Genomic DNA, 12384 nt, shown 5'->3' on the forward strand with positions numbered 1-12384 from the left:
TCACGTACTTGTGTCTATTTTGTAAATCATTTATAAAACCTGCATGTATTCTCATCCCAAAAATATTAGATTTTTTACTTCGTCGGGAAGTAAGACTTGGCCACTGGTAAATTCACGAACCTATAACAAATATGTACATATATATCAAAGTATGTTCAAAATATATTTACAACACTTTTAATAGATTTTGATGTTTTAAGTTTATTAAGTCAGCTGTCCTCGTTAGTAACCTACAACTAGTTGTCCACAGTTAGATGTACAGAAATAAATCGATATATATTATCTTGAATCAATTCACGACCCAGTGTATACATATCTCAGTATTGATCACAACTCAAACTATATATATTTTGGAATCAACCTCAACCCTGTATAGCTAACTCCAACATTCACATATAGAGTGTCTATGGTTGTTCCGAAATATATATAGATGTGTCGACATGATAGGTCGAAACATTGTATACATGTCTATGGTATCTGAAGATTACATAATATACAATACAAGTTGATTAAGTTATGGTTGGAATAAATTTGTTACCAATTTTCACGTAGCTAAAATGAGTAGTTTTTACCAATTTTGTTTTGCTCGCCATTTCTTCGTTTCTAATCCGTTTTGAGTGATTTAAGAAGCCACGGTTTCGTATTGAACTTGAATTTATGAAACTAAATAGAAAAGGTATAGGTTTATAGTCGGAAATACAAGTTACAAGTCGTTTTTGAAAGAGGTAGTCATTTCCGTCGAAAGAACGACATCTTGATGACTGTTTTGAAAAACATACTTTCACTTTGAGTTTAACCATGATTTTTGGATATGGTTTCATGTTCATAATAAAAATCATTTTCCCAGAAGTATAGCTTTTAAATCAGAGTTTTTCATAGTTTTTAATTATCCAAACCAAAACAGCCCCCGGTTGTAACTACGACGGCGTAAATCCGGTTTTATGGTGTTTATCGTGTTTCCGGTTTTTAAATCATTAAGTTAGCATATCATATAGATATAGATCATGTGTATAGTTGATTTTAAAAGTGTAGTTAGAAGGATTAACTTTATTTGCGAACAAGTTTAGAATTAACTAAACTATGTTCTAGTGATTACTAGTTTACCACTTCGAATATGATAGCTTTTTATGTATGAATCGAATGATGTTATGAACATCATTACTACCTTAAGTTCCTTGGATAAACCTACTGGAAAAGAGAAAAATGGATCTAGCTTCAACGGATCCTTGGATGGCTCGAAGTTCTTGAAGCAGAATCATGACACGAAAACAAGTTCAAGTAAGATCATCACTTGAAATAAGATTGTTATAGTTATAGAAATTGAACCAAAGTTTGAATATGATTATTACCTTGTATTAGAATGATAACCTACTGTAAGAAACAAAGATTTCTTGAGGTTGGATGATCACCTTACAAGATTGGAAGTGAGCTAGCAAACTTGAAAGTATTCTTGATTTTATGTAACTAGAACTTGTAGAATTTATGAAGAACATTTAGAACTTGAAGTTAGAACTTGAGAGAGATCAATTAGATGAAGAAAATTGTAGAATGAAAGTGTTTGTAGGTGTTTTTGGTCGTTGGTGTATGGATTAGATATAAAGGATATGTAATTTTGTTTTCATGTAAATAAGTCATGAATGATTACTCATATTTTTGTAATTTTATGAGATATTTCATGCTAGTTGCCAAATGATGGTTCCCACATGTGTTAGGTGACTCACATGGGCTACTAAGAGCTGATCATTGGAGTGTATATACCAATAGTACATACATCTAAAAGCTGTGTATTGTACGAGTACGAATACGGGTGCATACGAGTAGAATTGTTGATGAAACTGAACGAGGATGTAATTGTAAGCATTTTTGTTAAGTAGAAGTATTTTGATAAGTGTTTTGAAGTCTTTCAAAAGTGTATGAATACATATTAAAACACTACATGTATATACATTTTAACTGAGTCGTTAAGTCATCGTTAGTCGTTACATGTAAGTGTTGTTTTGAGACCTTTAGGTTAACGATCTTGTTAAATGTTGTTAACCCAAAGTTTATAATATCAAATGAGATTTTAAATTATTATATTATCATGATATTATGATATATTAATATATCTTAATATGATATATACATTTAAATGTCGTTACAACGATAATCGTTACATATATGTCTCGTTTCGAAATCCTTAAGTTAGTAGTCTTGTTTTTACTTATGTAGTTCATTGTTAATACACTTAATGATATATTTAATTATCATATTATCATGTTATATATAATATAACAATGTATTAATATGCTTCATATATATTTAGTAAGACGTGGTTATAACGATAATCGTTATATGTATCGTTTCGAGTTTCATACGTCAATAGTCTCCTTTTTAAGTATATAACTTATTGTTACTATTTTTAATGAGATACTTGATGATCATTATATCATGTTAAACATATATATTTATTCATTTATGTATCATCATGTCATATACAACTTATAGCGTTCGTGAATCATTGGTCAAACTGGGTAATCAGACGTTTACAAAATTTCCGTTTCAATTAACCAAGTCTTAACAAGTTTGATTGCTTAACATGTTGGAAACATTTAATCATGTAAATATAGTTTTCATTAAACATATAATCATAGAAAGGTTCGGAAAAGTTCGGGTCACTACATCGGGTTCGTTTCTTGTCTTCATACTATAAAACGGAAAAGGTTAAGCAACGAACGAGAAAACTTAACACATATGTATATACATATACACCACACTACCCCATCTTTCTCAACAATCATCGTACATTGCTTGTTTGACACGATTTAAACTCGTAACAATGGTAGCTAATCATTGTTACGCGAGCACGTCACATTAACTTGCTAGTACAACGTCTATCTTGCTTGATGATTGCTAACACAACACAAAACAATTAGTGCAAGGTTAGTTCACATAAACCTAAGCACTAATCAACCCCTAGTCCGAACCGTCTCCTACAAGTCCCGCATAAAGCGCATACACAAATAATTCTAAGCCTAGGCACCTATCTCAAGTCGCCTAAATCCCTTAGACCATGCTCTGATACCACTTGTAACAACCCAAACCAATAACCAATTGATTTCGCGAAACAAATTTTTTTTTTACAGAGGAGTGCGCCACGCGCACCACCATAGGGTGCGCGGCTCGCACAGGCCCCAATTCAGTTCTATCCGAATTTGCAAATTTTCAAATAAAGATCTCCCACTTCCCGACATAATTAGACGAAACGCTTTTCACAATATGTTCTAATATGGAAAACTCATACGATTCAAACATAAAATGAGTTTTACAAAACGGGGCCCACATCGGCCGTTTTACGAGTTTCATACAAAAGTTCGAGTTTCAACCACAATAGTTTCAATTCCAAACGACACTATGAGCATGGTTTTTGGGGTTAAACTACCCAAATCTCGGTCAAACTCCAAAAGCTATCATATCCCAAAAGCGTCCCCTAAACAACAAGCGGGATCTCTAATCCAATCGAAGGCCCTTACCCTTGTCAACGCCGGAACCTATAAAATGATAAACAACGAGAGGGTAAGCAAAGCTTAGTGAATGCAATAATTATACCGATATATATATAACATACCTACTTGTAATCACTTACACATATACCGCATACACGCTAGCAATACAATTAGCATACCATCTCAAGTACAAAGCTAATAATCTCCAACAAACCGATACTAGCCTAATCAATAACATATAATCGACATAATATAATATGCTACAAAACGAAATACACAACCATGGTTAACCATTCTCGCGTCATGGTGCTACCGGCTCTTTGGTTCACACCATACGCATTTGTCATGATGCTACCGACTCTTTGGTTCACATCACAACTCGAGTCATACTCACGCTAGAGTGCTACTGGCTCTTTGGTTCACACTCTAACAACGCTAAGGTGCTACCGGCTCTTTAGTTCACACCCTAACAAATCGTGCTATAGCGCTACCGGCTCTTTGGTTCACATTATAACACACGTACTATGACGCTACCGGCTCTTTGGTTCACATCATAGCACGCTCGCACATACTATGGCACTACCGGCTCTTTGGTTCATACCATAGCATACAAATAAATACATTACATACATATGCATATAATCATTCCACTCACCTTTAACGATTCGGTGACGGTTTTATACTTCCGCAAGCTTCAAAGCAAAGTACCTAATATAATAAGTACTTCAATCAACTCCCAAAACTAGTTGGACTAAATACCAACAATTTCACTTATGTGCATTAAATGACTTAAATGCATTAAATGCTCCATTTTCACCAAAACCGCCCTTTAAGGGTCAAGACCATCATTAATCACTTAAAAGCTAGTGATTAAGGTCCAACAACATTAACCATTACACAATTAAGGTATTTCATACCGATTTTTCCCAATTAGGTCAATCATTAGCCCTTTGACTAATTTAAAGTCAACACACCCATTTTGGGTTATCTACTAACCCATCTAACACCCATTTACTAATTAACTAGGTGTGCTAGTGATTATCTAACCAATTAGGACTCATAAACATCAATTAACACTTTGAAACCCTAGGTTAGTTACCATTGAGTCTTCATGACTCCAACTTACCCAAGAACACCCAAAATCACCAAATATGGGTTTTATGTTCTTCATTTACCCAAACCCTAACCCATACATAAATCAAAGTAAGGAAATCCAAGTTAGAACATACCACTACAACCAAAACGTAGCTAGAGAGGAGATGAACAACTTTAATACCCACACTTTGGTCCGAGAACAACTTCTTCCTCTTGGATTTAAGTTTTCTCACTCAAGAATCACACTCTCTCTAAAATTTAAGTGAAGGGGATAAGGTTGTTGATAATGGAGTTAATGATACTCCAAAAACTGACCAACTGGCCTTTAACTCGTCCACAAGTGAAATTACCAACAAGCCCATCAAAATATCTGAATAAAAGAGCTGGATCCGGCTACAGTGAACAGTGCACGGCGCACACCATTAGGTGTGCGCTGAGCGCACCTAGCCCAGCTCAGCTTCTGACTTCTGTTTGATTACACAACTTCACCCACATGCTATGTACCATATATACCCTACTGTAAAATGAAGATTAGGGTCTTACAACTCTCCCCCACTTGAATCGGAGCGCGTCCTCGCGATCCAAGCCGCATGACAAGAGGGAAGGTAAACCAACATGAATTCTTCGGACTCCCAAGTAAACTCGGAACCTTTACTACTACGCCATTGAACTTTATAAGTTCTCACTTCTTTATTTCTCAACCTTTTGACCTTCTCATCAAGTATGGTAATCGGCTCCTCAATATATTCTAACTTATTGTTTAGCTCAATCTCGTCTAACGGCACCCAAGAAGAATCATCCGCAAGACACTTACGGAGATGGGAAACATGAAATGTATTATGGATCCCCGCAAGCTCTTCGGGTATTTCCAAACGATACGCAACTTCACCAATACGAGCTAGAATTTTAAATGGCCCAATAAACCAAGGAGCTAACTTTCCCCGTTTTCGAAACCGAATAACACCTTTCCATGGCGAAACCTTAAGCATCACCATGTCACCTTCTTGAAATTCGATCATTCGTCTATGCTTGTCGGCATACGACTTTTGTCTATCTTGCGCCTTTTTCAAATGATCCCGAATCATGTCAATCTTACCATTCGTTTCTAAGACCAAATCGGTACTCCCGATTTCTTTTTGACCAACTTCACCCCAACAAATCGGAGTTCGACACCTCCACCTATAAAGCATCTCGTAAGGTGGCATCCCGATACTAGTATGATAACTATTATTGTACGAGAATTCCACCAAAGGTAGAGGTATTGGAATGCCTTCTCTTAGTGGTGCTATAATTTTGGTTGTTCCCATGAGCGCACTTTTGGAGATTGGATATGATTACGGATCAGATTGCGTGTCGGTGGTTTCTTCATAAAGCGGTGAATGAATGCTTCCTGAAACCTGATCTCGGATGCATATGGCCATAGTTTCTTCTAGATATTCGTTAACGAACTTTTGAACTGAGTCTATTAGACCGACATCTTCTTCTTTGGGATGTTTCATGACTTGGTCAACATTAAATGTGACTTCTCGGATCCGACTCTTAGTTTCAAATATTTTTTTGTAGACGTCAATCACAACCTTGGAGGTGTTCAAGAATGACCTACCAAGTATGAGTGCGACTTTGTCGTCTTCCTCGATATTCATTATGACGAAATCGATAAGGAATGTAAACTTATCTACTCTAACTAGGACATCCTGAGTAATCCCACAAGATAGCTTGAGTGATCAGTCCGTGAGTTGGATAGTCATTCTGCTAGGGTTTAAATCTTTTATTAGTCCAAATTTCTTAAATAAGAAGTAGGGCATTAGGTTTACACTGGCTCCTAAGTCTGCTAAAGCATTACTAATTTGAACATCTTGTAAGTAGCAAGGCACCATGAATCTTCCTGTATCTCCTAGCTTTGGGGAAATACCATGTTGTAACACTAATGAGCACTCCCCACTTAAAGGCAAACTAACTATCTCTCTTAATCTCTCCTTGTTTAAAAGCAGTTCTTTGAAAAATTTAGCACATTTTGGCATCTCAACAAGAGCATCAACTAGTCATACATTCAAATACAAATTCTTAAATGTATCCCAATCTTTCACAAATTGGGCTTCCTGCCTTTCTATCATGAGTCTACTCAGATTGGGTATACGTGCTCGCGGAATAATCTCCAGAGTTTTGGAAAGTATGGGCTTCGATATATTGACAATAGGGTCAAGTGACACGGGTTCTGTATTTGAAAGGTTTTGTTTGGAAATGTCCTCTTTATTTGCAGGGATATTGATAGTTGTTTCTTTTCCTCCTCTAGTTATGACTAGGGCGTCAAACTCTTCATTCTCTATTTCAATTTTAGCTGTTAATTGTTTTGGAGTGTGTTAAAAATTCATTATTAATTCTTCAAAAGTTTTTATCAAACTTATTTTGGCCCTCTATGACTTGAAGATTTGTAACGTATTGTTTGGTCATTAATTCAGCTAAAATCTTCTGAGAGTATGGATGTTTGTGAAGGGGAAAGATTATGTTGTGATCTGAGCTTTTGTGTTGTTTATAGGCCCATTTAGAGTAAGGATATTGTAGATTGGTTCTTGTAGCTACGGAATGATGTGCAGGAATTGAAAAGTTTTGAAGTTCTAGGGTGAGATATTCTAACCTGGATTCTAATACTTTTAGAGTTTGAGTAGAGATATCACTTTATTTAGTGGCTTCATTACTCTAGTCTTCCTGTTTCGTCGCAATTTTTTCGAGAAGGTCTCATGCTTCAGCTGCTATTCTCATCAGGAAATTTCCTTGCGTAGTCATGTCGAGGGTGGTTTTATCACTTTTGGATAAACCATTGTATAGAATACAGACTAATTCTATTTGACTCAATGAATGACTCGAACATTTTCTAATCATCATCCTAAACCTATTTCATGATGAACACAATGATTCGTTATCTCCTTGGAGGAAGTAAACGATTTCATTTCATAAACTGCCTTGTAGGGACTAGGGAAGGAGGATAGAATTTATTTAAAAACTTAGTAGCTAAATCTTCCCACGTGTGAATTGATTTGGACTCAAGCTCATCGAACCATGTTAAAGAGTGTGAATACAAAGAATATCGGAAAAGGTGATGTTTTAAAAAAAAAAATCGGATTGGTTTTCATATGAATCGACCAGACTGATAAATTTGTTTAGATGGGAATTTGGATAATTAACCGGAAGGCCTTGAAATTGAATAAATGATTTTATCATTTTGATCATTTGTGAATTTATAACTGGGGTTTATTCGGTTATGAAAAAATTGGTCCTCCTCTAGCTTCTAGGCAAGGATTTTGCGTGGAAGCGAGAGTAACGCGATTTTCCAATTTTTAGGGTTATTCGGTTTTATAAAAGAAAATAACTTTCGGGTAATTTTAATTATCCGAAAGGATCGAGAATTTAATTAAAACAATTATACTTTTGAAATTCGGTCGCTAGCCTTATCGATATTCTAATTAATACTGTTTCGCACAATATAACACCCCAGATTTTTTTTTTAAAATACAGCGGAAGACCAATTTAACAAATACATAATATAAACATGTGTGTATATATATATATATATATATATATATATATATATATATATATATATATATATACAATCCATTTAATGATAAACACGTTAATTAATAAATGACCGGGTGTTATATTAAAACGTAATTACAACTTTAATAGAAAAGACGCGACATCAGAGTTCCGACTAGTCAAACATATCTCCCAACAATCCGTCTCCCTAGAATCTATCAAGTATGCAACAGTCAACCTGCAGGGAAGAGGAGGGGGTTAGCACGAAGCTAAGTGAGTGCAACTAACTACAGGTAATAGTATACTGGAACTGTTATACTAATCATGTCACAAATCTAACACACAAACATCACCCAAGTGCCGTCTACAGAGACTCTGGCGGCTCGGCCAAACCATTAACCACCAGTTGATCGGACTGGGGTGATAATGCTAAAAACGAACATATATTTCATAGTATTATCCTTCCAGAAAGACAAGCTTTTAGTTGCAATTGTTCTATTTCCAAGTATTCATTTAAATAAATAAATGTGAAGACAAAAGACAGAGACGACGATTTGAAGACGCAAATGACCAAAAAGCTCAAACGCACAAGTTACAATCTAAGTGGTTCAATTTATTGATGATTAACGTCTAAATATTGACAAAAGTACAAGTCGCGGAACGCAAAGTACAAGATATCTAAGCATACGAAAAGACGTTCAAAAATCCAGAATCGAGACATAAACCGAGCATCAACGCGCGAGTCAACAGACCTAAAATTACAAGTCAACTATGCACAAGAATATAATATAATATATATATAATTAATATAAATTATATATATATATATATATATATATATATATATATATATATATATATATATATATATATATATATATATATATATATATATATATATATATATATATATATATTATATATAATAATATGTCGACAAGCAAAACAACAAAAAATTTCTGAGCTGGCACTGTAGCCTATGCGATCGCATGGGAAATAGGCATAAAACCCATGCGATCACATGGTGAATAGTATCCGGAAAAGTTCTATAAATTCGCATGTTTCTGCTCGATTGTTTACACCTTCACCTCTTCATACTCTTTTCATTTCCTTTCTTCTGTAAGAAATATTTATATTTATAGTTATAATATTAAGTTTAAGTTAAGATTAATAATAAATGGGTTATTGTAAGAAATGTTTTACGGGTTTTAAAGTCGAAACTCTGTCCGTGTAACGCTACACGATTAATAACCACTGTAAGCTATGTTCTTCCTTTTTAAATTAATGTCTCGTAACTAAGTTATTATTATGCTTATTTGAGCCGAATTAATCGTGATGTTAGACTAAATATTAAGACGGGGTTATTGGATTTTGTACCATAATTCGGGTTTGGACAAAAGACCGACACTTGTGGACATTGGACTGTGGACTATTAATAGATGGGGGTATTGTCTAATCGAATGACAACTCATTGGAATCTGTCGAACCTATCTTCAAATTAGTTAATCAAATAATTATTAAATGATTATGAATGTCCTATTTAGTGACGTTTATACGACATCTTTTACAAATCATTTAATTAATCAATTGGATTGGGTAATTTATTATTTATTATGGCCAAGTGAATAAATTAATGTATCATGGACTAATTAAAATAGGGGTGGATTACATACAAGGGTAATTGGTGTAATTGTTAACAGAGTATTAAAACCTTGGATTACACGCAGTCGATAACCTGGTGTAATTATTAACAAAGTATTAAAACCTTGTCACAGTTCGAATCCCTAATTAGTTGAAATATTTGACTTCGGGAATAAGGTTAATTTAACGAGCATTTTATAATTATGACCGATAGACTATTATGGGCAAAACGCAGATAGGTATCAAATAAACCAGGACAAAGGACAATTAACCCAGAGTAATAAATTAAAATCAAAACGTCAAACATCATGATTACGAAAGTTTAAATAAGCATAATACTTTTATTGTATTTCTCATCGTACTTTTATTTACTATCATTTTATTTGTTGTCATTTTAATATCGTTATTTATTTCACGCACTTTAATTATTGTCAATTATCTTTACCCTTAAAATATAATATCTACAAACCAGTCATTAAACGGTAAACCCCCCCTTTTATAATAATAATATTACTATATATAATTATATACATTTTATATAAATATAGTTGTTAAAAATATATAGTACGTAATCACTAGCTCCATGTGGAACGAACTGGACTTACTAAAAACTACACTACTCTACGATTAGGTACACTGCCTATAGTGTTGTAGCAAGGTTTAGGTATATCCCATCTATATAAATAATTAAAACTTGTGTAAATTGTATCGTAGTTTGTAATAAAAATAATAGTATTTTGTACACCTCCGCTCGCACATCAAGTTTTTGGCACCGCTGCCGGGGACCTTGGTGAAAAACGCTATACTTTTGTAATCTATATTTTTGTAAAAATATATTATTTCTTATTTCGTAAAAATATTTTTGTTATTTATCATAAGTGTAAAAAAAAAATGAATTTTGAAATTGCAAAAATATGAACCTGCACGATCATGCGATCGCATGATCTGTACACGTTCATTCCATGCGAATGCATGGGTTAGGCTGACAGACCCAAAACCTTAAAACGCATTAATTACACGTAGGGTTTTAATATAATTATTATTATTTAATTAGTTTAGGGTTTACTTATTATATATTAATATATTTAAATCTAGTTTAATATATAATTTGTAATATTAAGTTTAGTTATTATCATTAATTATATAAATTTAGTCCTTTTATAAATAATAATATAAAAACAATATTTATATAAAAATTGTATTTTTATAATTTTGGTTCCTTTTTATATTTATATCGTTTTTATCGTTTAATTCGTAATATATAGTTTTAAGTTATAGTTTTTGCCGTAGTTATTTTTATATTTCTAGATTTTTAAGACTTTGCCGTAAAATCCCTTAAGTGCTTTTTCTTTAGATTAAGATTTAGGCACTTTATAATTTTGCGACGCAGTTTTTAGATTTTAGTGCCTAATTAAGTTATTGCCGTTTTGGATATAGAATTTCTTTTAAGCTTTAATACCTTTAGACGCAAGTTTTAGTTTGTTTTTCGACTTTTATTTTTCGACGCTTATTTTTCGACTTTTTGTTTTTCGAAGCACGCTTTTTCTTTCTCATTTCTATGCTTTAGTTTTTAGGACATGGATTTTTATTTCAAAATTTCGACGAAAAATTATTTTAAGCGATTGAATTGATAGACATCCAAATTTTCAGGTTCGTAGTAATAGTTGGATTTGTTAGTGGTGAGTTGTGGGCTTCCGATTTAAAGGGTCCTAGCTACCTGCTGCATCTATTGGCTATTCGAAACGTGGGTAAAATCAGAAAAGTCTATTAATTTGATAACTTATATAATTTTTATCTTTATAACTAATAGGATATTCAGTGAATGCACCGAGCAAAACGTTCACCACCTTTCATACGTTCACCACCTGTAACCTGATCAAGACATCTAGCCAATATTATCGCCGTTGATTTTTCTTTAGAATTATCATCTAGTCGAACAAGTACTCCAACTCAAATTTTCGATAATCTATTTTTTAAACCCGACTTCACAATTGAGAACCCGGAGGATATTCAAGGACAATTCCAAGATCCTGAACCACTAATTATTCCTCCTGAACCACAAACCGTTAAATCAGAATCCTCTAGTGATTCGTATTCAACAAATTCAATTATGGAAGTAACGAAACCTCAAAGTATGGAAGACCGAATGAGAGCTACACGCAATGGCCAAGGACATGCCATTACTCAACCAGACATTAATGTGCCAGATTATGAAATCAAAGGACAAATTCTACACATGGTAACTAATCAATGCCAATTTAGTGGTACGCCAAAAGAAGATCCAAACGAACATCTTCGAACCTTTAATAGGATTTGTACTCTATTCAAAATCAGAGAAGTTGAGGATAAACAGATCTATCTCATGTTGTTTCCCTGGACTTTAAAGGGAGAAGCCAAAGATTGGTTAGAATCGTTACCTGAAGGAGCGATTGACACATGGGATGTCTTAGTTGAAAAATTTCTTAAAAGATTCTTTCCGGCATCTAAAGCCGTGAGACTTCAAGGAGAAATTGTTACGTTCGAGGAAAATCCAAATGAAACATTATATGAGGCGTGGACAAGATTCGGAAAGTTGTTGAGAGGATGTCCTCAACACGGTTTAGACACTTATCAAATAGTACAAATATTC

At 33.8% G+C, this 12384-nt stretch overlaps 1 long non-coding RNA gene across 1 annotated transcript; it reads right to left on the reverse strand.

Moving 5' to 3' along the window:
- Positions 1–3398: 3398 nt before the first annotated feature.
- On the reverse strand, positions 3399–4848 carry LOC139866304 (uncharacterized). Its single transcript, XR_011765373.1, has 3 exons — positions 4715–4848; positions 4141–4193; positions 3399–3530 (listed from the first exon to the last, which is right to left on the reverse strand). It is a non-coding gene; the product is annotated as an uncharacterized lncRNA (long non-coding RNA).
- Between the last annotated feature and the right edge of the window lie 7536 nt (positions 4849–12384).

This window comes from Rutidosis leptorrhynchoides, chromosome 9 (genome assembly GCF_046630445.1).
Source record: "Rutidosis leptorrhynchoides isolate AG116_Rl617_1_P2 chromosome 9, CSIRO_AGI_Rlap_v1, whole genome shotgun sequence".
Taxonomy (NCBI): domain Eukaryota; kingdom Viridiplantae; phylum Streptophyta; class Magnoliopsida; order Asterales; family Asteraceae; genus Rutidosis; species Rutidosis leptorrhynchoides.